The sequence below is a fragment of the Arachis stenosperma genome, chromosome 9 (genome assembly GCF_014773155.1).
Source record: "Arachis stenosperma cultivar V10309 chromosome 9, arast.V10309.gnm1.PFL2, whole genome shotgun sequence".
In the NCBI taxonomy this organism is placed as follows: Eukaryota; Viridiplantae; Streptophyta; class Magnoliopsida; order Fabales; family Fabaceae; genus Arachis; species Arachis stenosperma.
The window spans coordinates 45080331-45089709 of NC_080385.1; the positions used below are offsets into that span (position 1 = coordinate 45080331).

General features: G+C 39.2%; 1 non-coding gene across 1 annotated transcript; it reads right to left on the reverse strand.

Moving 5' to 3' along the window:
- Positions 1-8525: 8525 nt before the first annotated feature.
- On the reverse strand, positions 8526-8633 carry LOC130953702 (small nucleolar RNA R71). The gene has a single exon (XR_009075864.1). It is a non-coding gene; the product is annotated as a small nucleolar RNA R71 (small nucleolar RNA).
- Positions 8634-9379: the final 746 nt, after the last annotated feature.

A 9379-nucleotide genomic window follows, 5' to 3' on the forward strand; every position in this document is an offset into this window, starting at 1 on the left:
ATTGTCAACACCGACAATTCTTTGCTGCCATTGTCTATACCGACAATCATAGTTCAGAGAACTATCATACTCCACCATGAAAGTATACTCACTTGGAATTAAACCACTCCAAGCATTTCGCCTTGGTACAGATCGAAACCTTGCTGAAATTTCATGGTGCAACTTCCAAATTGGCTTTTCCTGGAAGTTCTTCAGCCATCGACCTAACTCCGCCACACACCTTGCATCTCAACACCAACCAATGCCCGTGTGCAATTGTGGACCCGATTGCCACAGCTTATCCTTATCCATGGCAGTGCGGTAATACCATGAGGATACTTCTTGTCTTCTAGAGAACATCATCTTCTCTCATAGAGAGAGCAACCAGAGATCTTCTCCTTCAACGCCTTGTGTAAACCTGATTGTATCAATACATCCTTAACTTGTATTTGCCACAAGCCAAAATTGATTCTTGATGAGCGGATAATTTATACGCTTTTTGACATTGTTTTTAGGTAGTTTTTAGTAAGTTCAAGCTACTTTTAGGGATGTTTTCATTAGTTTTTATGTTAAATTCACATTTCTGGACTTTACTATGAGTTTGTGTGTTTTTCTGTAATTTCAGGTAATTTCTGGCTGAAATTGAGGGACTTGAGCAAAACTCTGAAAAAGGCTGACAAAAGGACTGCTGATGCTGTTGGAATCTGACCTCCCTGCACTCAAAATAGATTTTCTGGAGCTACAGAACTCCAAATGGTGCGCTCTCAACGGCGTTGGAAAGTAGACATCCAGAGCTTTCCAGAAATATATAATAGTCCATACTTTAGTCGGAAATTGACGACGTAAATTGGCGTTGAACGCCAAGTACATGCTGCTGTCTGGAGTTAAACGCCAGAAACACATCATGATCCGGAGTTGAACGCCCAAAACACGTTATAACTTGGCGTTCAACTCCAAGAAAAGCCTCAGCTCGTGGATAGATCAAGCTCAGCCCAAGCATACACCAAGTGGGCCCCGAAAGTGGATTTATGCATCAATTACTTACTCATGTAAACCCTAGTAGCTAGTCTAGTATAAATAGGATAAGTTACTATTGTATTAGACATCTTATCTTTTGACAGTTTAATCTTTTGACTGTTTAGTCTTTGATCATTTGGTCTTTAGATCATTCAGGGGGCTGGCCATTCGGCCATGCCTGAACCTTTCACTTGTGTATTTTTAACGGTGGAGTTTCTGCACACTATAGATTAAGGGTGTGGAGCTCTGCTGTACCTCAAGTTTCAATACAATTACTATGACTTTCTATTCAATTCTCTTTTATTCTTATTCCAAGATATATGTTGCACAACACTTTGATGAATGTGATGATCCGTGACACTCATCATCATTCTCACCTATGAACGCGCGTGACTGACAACCACTTCCGTTCTACCTTAGGTCGGGCGCATATCTCTTAGATTCCCCAACAGAATCTTCGTGGTATAAGCTAGATAGATGGCGGCATTCATGGGGATCCAGAAAGTCTAACCTTGTCTGTGGTATTCCGAGTAGGATCCCGGGAATCCGGAAAGTCTAACCTTGTCTGTGGTATTCCGAGTAGGATTCCGGTATTGAATGACTGTGACGAGCTTCAAACTCCTGAAGGCTGGGCGTGATGACAAACGCAAAAGAATCAAGGGATTCTACTCCAACCTGATTGAGAACCGACAGATGATTAGCCGTGCTGTGACAGAGCATTTGGACCATTTTCACTGAGAGGATGGGATGTAGCTATCAACAAGGGTGATGCCTCCAGACGATTAGCTGTGCAGTGACAGTGCATAGGACCATTTTCCCGAGAGGATTAAAAGTAGCCATTGATGATGGTGATGCCCTACATACAGCTTACCATAGAAAGGAGTAAGAAGGATTGGATGAAAGCAATAAGAAAGTAGAGATTCAAAAGGATTCTAGCATCTCCACACGCCTATCTGAAATTCCCACTATTGATTTACATAAGTATTTCTATCCATTTTTATTTTCTATTTATTATTAATTTTTGAAACCCATAACCATTTAATCTGCCTAACTGAGATTTACAAGGTGACCATAGCTTGCTTCATACCAACAATCTCTGTGGGATCGACCCTTACTCACGTAAGGTATTACTTGGATGACCCAGTACACTTGCTGGTTAAGTTGAACGAAGTTGTGTCCACACATAGCCAAGAGCCATAATAATGATTCCATACAATAACAAAGAGTACTACATTGATGTGATCACAATTTCGTCCACCAATTCTTCCATCAAATTTCTCTATTTCAAGCTTCACAGCACTTAAATATCCTGACATTGTTGCAACCGTATACTGGAATAGTATAACTCAACTGTAGACCGTGTACTAGGAAGGATCCCCAGGAAAGAGAGGTGGGTCACAATGGACACACTTAAATACCAGGTCTTTCCTTAGCCAGAACCTTTCCAAACTGCACTCTCACAGTGTCACACTGCCTTCCAGCAACAACAACAGCAACCAAAGATCAACCTCAAGCCACAGGACAAAATTCTTTTCTGATGTGAAAGGTCAGACTAGGCTGCAACCACAGAGCATACTAAGAATAAATCCTACCAAACCGAAGCTCTGATATCACTTGTTGGGAATAAGACGCCATTCTCCCTTGAGAAAATACCTTTCACAGATAAATAAAATAGACATAATCACAACACAAGAATTTAACGTGGAAACTCCAATTACCGGAGAAAAAACCACGGCCGTTGTCAAATGACAACCAGAGAATATCACTATGTGAAAATTGTTACAACACATAGACTTCTTTCTCTCTAACACCGGCACCCCAGTACACCCACACTCTCTCAAAGCAAATATTTAACTACACCTCACAACACTCTCTAATCAAAGAGTATAGAGGAAAAGAAAAGTCAGATACAAGCTTTAAGTGTTTCTGACTGGTACAAAAACAAATGGAGAACTTAGCCTTATATTTATAGCCTAGGCCACCCACTCCATTTGCTATCCTAAGCAATGTGGGACTAATTCAACCAAATCCTAACACGGTTCTCATTCCATAATGTATTGTTATTTTTCAGATGCAGGTCAAGAGGCTCCTCGCTAGGCGTTTGGATCCTGGAAAGTGAAGTAGTCCTTGGGTGTATTTTTTATTTCTGGTTGTATATATGTATATATATGTTTAGCTTACTCTCCAAGTAACTTATGTATGCTGCTCCTCTTAGAGGTTGAGGGAGAGATATGAGTTATTTTGATATTTTAGTGTATTTTGGGATATTTTGAGGATACTTACGTATATATATATATATCCTCCGGCCAGCCTTAGCTTCGCAGGCTGAGTCAGGGGCTAGTTATGCTGCTTCCTTGGTTTTTCTTTATTCTTTCGCTTGTCTTTATCACGTTTCTATTAGGTTTCTTAGTACGCAAGTAATCCTTTCCGTCGAGCGTTGTGCTTTTAATTTTTCCCGATTTTTGCTTACTACTTTGTTTTAAGGCTCCTAGTATATTACCCTCTTCTCTATTATATACTTATTATGCTATTTTAGAGGTCCGTAACACCACACTACCTCTGTTCTACGACTTAAGCGTAAAACTCGGTGTAATAGGGTGTTACAGGAAGCTATCATTGTATTATATTTTTACACTTTTTTAGCTTAGGTATTGATGAGCGGATATTTTATACGGTTTTTGGGGGTAATTTCATGTAGATTTTAGTATGTTTTAATTAGTTTTTAGTAGAATATTATTAGTTTTTAGGCAAAAATCATATTTCTGGACTTTACTATGAGTTTGTGTGTTTTTCTGTGATTTCAGGTATTTTCTGGCTGAAATTGAGGGAGCTGAGCAAAAATCTGAGTTAGGCTGAAAAAGGACTGCTGATGTTGTTGGATTCTGACCTCCCTGCACTCGAAATGGATTTTTTGGAACTACAAGAGTCCAATTGGCACGCTCTCAACAGCGTTGGAAAGTAGACATCCAGGGCTTTCCATCAATATATAATAGTTTATACTTTGCACGAATATAGATGACGTAAACTGGCGTTCAACGCCAGTATCATGCTGCTGTCTGGCGTCCAGCGCCAGAAACAGGTTACAAGCTGGAGTTCAACGCCAGAAACAGGTTACAACCTGGCGTTGAACGCCCAAAATAGCCCCAGGCACGTGAGAAGCTTAAGTCTCAGCCCCAGCACACACCAAGTGGGCCCCAGAAGTGGATTTCTGTACTATCTATCATAGTTTACTCATTTTCTGTAAACCTAGGTTACTAGTTTACTATTTAAACAACTTTTAGAGATTTACTTTGGACCTCATGATATTTTAGATCTGAAATTTGTACCTTTTGGCAGCATGAGTCTCTAAACTCCATTGTTGGGGGTGAGGAGCTCTGTAGCGTCTCGATGAATTAATATAATTACCTTTGTTTTCCATTTAAACACGCTTGTTCCTATCTAAGATGTTCATTCGCGCTTAAACATGAAGAAGGTGATGATCCGTGACACTCATCACCTTCTTCAGATCCATGAACGTGTGCCTGACAACCACCTCCGTTCTACATCAGACTGAATGAGCTTCTCTTAGATTCCTTAATCAGAATCTTCGTGGTATAAGTTAGAATTGATGGTGGCCACTCTTGAGGATCCGGAAGGTCTAAACCTTGTCTGTGGTATTCCGAGTAGGATTCAAGGATTGAATGGCTATGACGAGCTTCAAACTCACGATTGCTGGGTGATGAGCGGATAATTTGTATACTTTTTGGCATTGTTTTTAGTATGTTTTTAGTAGTTTGAGTTGAGTTTTTAGTATATTTTTCTTAGTTTTTAGTTAAAATTCACTTTTCTGGACTTTACTATGAGTTTGTGTGTTTTTCTGTGATTTCAGGTATTTTCTGGCTGAAATTGAGGGACCTGAGCAAAAATCTGATCCAGAGACCAAAAAGGACTGCAGATGCTGTTGGATTCTGACCTCCCTGCACTCAAAGCGGATTTTCTGGAGCTACAGAAGCCCAATTGGCGCGCTCTTAACAAAGTTGGAAAGTAGACATCCTGGGCTTTCCAGCAATATATGATAGTCCATACTTTGCCCAAGATTTGATGGCCCAAACCGGCGTTCAAAGTCACCTCAAGAAATCCCAGCGTTAAACGCTGGAACTGGCACCCAAATGGGAGTTAAACGCCCAAACTGGCACCAAGGCTGGCGTTTAACTCCAAGAAGAGTCTCTATACGAAATTTGCTTCATTGCTCAGCCCAAGCACACACCAAGTGGGCCCGGAAGAGGATTTTTATGTCATTTACTCATTTCTGTACACCTTAGGCTACTAGTTTCTTATAAGTAGGACCTTTTACTATTGTATTAGAAATCTTTGGATTATTTTTAGATCCTTTGATCATCTTTGGACATCTAGTTCTTAGATCAGATCTTGGTTCTTCTGGTTCCCTCTTTGGGGCCGAAACCAATGATCACTTTTGTTCTTATGTATTTTCAACGGTGGAGTTTCTACACACCATAGATTAAGGTGTGGAGCTCTGCTGTACCTCGAGTATTAATGCAATTACTAATGTTATTCTATTCAACTCCGCTTGTTCTTTTACCAAGATATCACTTGTTCTTCAATTTGATGAATGTGATGATCCGTGACACTCATCACCATTCTCACCCATGAACAAGGTGGTTGACAACCATTCTTGTTCTACAAGCATCTGAGGCTTAGTGAATATCTCTTGGATTTCTGATTGCATGATGCATGGTGGATCGCCTGACAACCGAGTGCTCGCCTGACAAACGAGCCAACCATTCCGTGAGATCAGAATCTTCGTGGTATAGGCAAGAACTGATGGCGGCATTCAAGAGAATCCGGAAGGTCTAACCTTGTCTGTGGTATTCTGAGTAGGATTCAATGACTGAATGACTGTGACATGCTTCAAACCTGTAACCTACTGGGCGTTAGTGACAGACGCAAAAGAGTGATTCTATTCCGGTAGGGGAGGGAACCAAACCGGTGATTGGCAGTACTGTGACAGAGTGCGTGCATTAGCTTTCACTGCGCGGATGGGAGGTAGCTGCTGACAACAGTGAAACCCTACATGAGCTTGCCATGGAAAGGAGTAAGAAGGATTGGATGAAGACAGTAGGAAAGCAGAGAGACGGAAGGGAAGGCATCTTCATACGCTTGTCTGAAGCTCTTACACCACTGATATACATAAGTATCACTATCTTTATCTTTATATTATTTTCGTTCATCATCATATACAATTGAGTTTGCCTGACTAAGATTTACAAGATGACCATAGCTTGCTTCATACCACCAATCTCCGTGGGATCGACCCTTACTCACGTAAGGTATTACTTGGACGACCCAGTGCACTTGCTGGTTAGTTGTGCGAAGTTGTAGTGATCACAATTTCGTGCACCAAGTTTTTGGCGCCGTTGCCGGGGATTGTTCTTGTGTATGGACAACTGACGGTTCATCTTGTTGCTTAGATTAGGTATTATTTTTCTTCAGAGTTCTTAAGAATGAATTCTAGTGTTTCAAGGTGATGTTCTTATCATCACCAAAGCTGATTGATCATCATCAATTTAGCTCTTGAATGCAATGTCTTGCTGAAGCTTAGCTAGCTATGTCTAATTCCTTTAGACTAAAGCTTTAGACTAACATTGCATGATTCCTGGAATTCTCATTAAGAATTTTGATACCTTTATTTTCCTTTTCACCAAATTTTCGAAAAATCCAAAAAATTACAAATCATAAAATCCAAAAATATTTCTTGTTTGAGTCTAGAGTCTCATCTTAAGTTTAGTGTCAATTGCATGTTCTTACTGCATTCATGCATGTGTCTTCATTAATCTTTAAGTTGTTCTTGATGATTTCCTTGTTTTGATCTTTGAATTCTATTGACTTGAGTGTTTTGTTGTTTCTCATATGCATTCTCATCTTGTTAGTGTCAATAGTATACAAACTGCTAAGTTTGGTGTCTTGCATGCATTGTTATTTGATTTTAGTTGCATTTTTTTTATTATTCCTCATTATTAAAAATCCAAAAATATTTTTAATTTGTGTCTTTTCAAGTCAATAATACAGAGAATTGAAGATTCAGAACATACAGCAGAGGAATTATACAGAAAAAGCTGAGCATTCGAAAATGCCCAGTGAAGAAGACAGACTGGCGTTTAAACGCCAGCCAGGGTGCCTGGCTGGGCGTTTAACGCCCAAAAGGGTATAGTTTTGGGCGTTAAACGCCAGAATGTGCACCATTCTGGGCGTTTAACGCCAGGATGGCAAAGGGGGAAGATTTTGTTTTCAAAATCAATTTTTTTCAAGTTTTCAAAGTTTTTCAAAATCAAATCTTTTTCAAATCATATCTTTTCAATCAAATGTTTTCAAAATCAATTTCTTTCCTTTTTCAAAGATACTTACTAACAATTAATGATTTGATTGAACATTTTTTGCCTTTTCTGTTAAGGAAGGTTTTATGTTTGAATCATATCTTTTCTTGTTAGGCAAGTCATTAATTTTTAAAATCATATCTTTTCAAATTGTTTTCAAATCATATCTTTTTAAATTGTTTTCAAATCAAATCTTTTTAAATTGTTTTCAAATCATATCTTTTCAATCACATCTTTTTAAAACCAATCATATCTTTTTAATCACATCTTTTTCAAAATAAGTTTTCAATCAAATCTTTTTAATTTCTAATTTCAAAATCTTTTTCAAAAATCACTTGATTTCTTTTCCACTCTTATTTTCGAAAATCAATTAAGTGTTTTTCAAAATGTTTTCAAAATCTTTTACTTAAATTTTCGAAAATTACTTCCCTTCTTCTCACATCCTTCTAATTCTGAACTAACTCTATTCCTTAATGCAAAATTCAAACTCCATCTTCTTTGATAAGTTCGAATTTTCTACTTCTGTCTTCTACTTTTCTTTTCCTCTGACACCTCAAGGAATCTCTATACTGTGACATAGAGGATTCCATATTTTCTTGTTCTCTTCTCTTTCATATGAGCAGGAACAAAGACAAAGGCATTCTTGTTGAAGCTGACCCTGAACCTGAAAGGGCTTTGAAGCGAAAGCTAAGAGAAGCTAAGGCACAACTCTCTGTTGAGGACCTAACCGAATTCTTCAAAGAAGAAGAAGCCATGGCAGCCGAAAACAACAACAATGCCAACAATGCAAGGAAGGTGCTGGGTGACTTTACTGCACCTACTCCCGACTTCTATGGGAGAAGCATCTCTATCCCTGCCATTGGAGCAAACAACTTTGAGCTTAAGCCTCAATTAGTTTCTCTACTGCAACAGAATTGCAAGTTCCATGGACTTCCAATGGAAGATCCTCATCAGTTTTTAGCTGAATTCTTGCAAATCTGTGACACAGTCAAGACTAATGGGGTTGACCCTGAGGTCTATAGACTGATGCTATTCCCTTTTGCTGTAAGAGACAGAGCTAGGATATGGTTGGACTCTCAACCTAAAGAAAGCCTGGACTCTTGGGAAAAGCTAGTCAATGCCTTCTTGGCAAAGTTCTTTCCACCACAAAGATGGAGCAAGCTTAGAGTGGAAGTCCAAACCTTCAGACAGAAGGATGGAGAATCCCTCTATGAAGCTTGGGAAAGATACAAACAATTAATCAGAAAATGTCCTTCTGACATGCTTTCTGAATGGAGCATCATAGGTATTTTCTATGATGGTCTCTCTGAACTGTCCAAGACGTCTTTGGATAGCTCTGCTGGAGGATCTCTTCATCTGAAGAAGACGCCTACAGAGGCTCAAGAGCTCATTGAAATGGTTGCAAATAACCAATTCATGTACACTTCTGAGAGAAATCCTGTGAACAATGGGACTAGTCAGAAGAAAGGAGCTCTTGAGATTGACACTCTGAACGCCATTTTAGCTCAGAATAAAATATTGACTCAACAAGTCAATTTGATCTCTCAAAGTCTGTCTGGAATGCAAAATGCACCAAACAGTACTAAGGATGCTTCATCTGAGGAAGAAGCTTATGATCCTGAGAACCCTTCCATGGAAGAGGTGAATTACCTAGGAGAACCTTATGGAAACACCTATAATTCTTCATGGAGAAATCACCCAAATCTCTCATGGAAGAATCAAGAGAGACCTCAACAAGGTTTCAATAACAATAATGGTGGAAGAAACAGGTTTAGCAATAGCAAGCCTTTTCCATCATCTTCTCAGCAACAGACAGAGAGTTCTAAGCAGAATACTTCTGACTTAGCAACAATGGTCTCTGATCTAATAAAGACCACTCAAAGTTTCATGAATGAAACAAGGTCCTCCATCAGAAATTTGGAAGGACAAGTGGGTCAGCTGAGCAAGAAAGTTACTGAACTCCCTCCTAGCACTCTCCCAAGTAATATAGAAGAAATCCAAAAGGAGAGTGC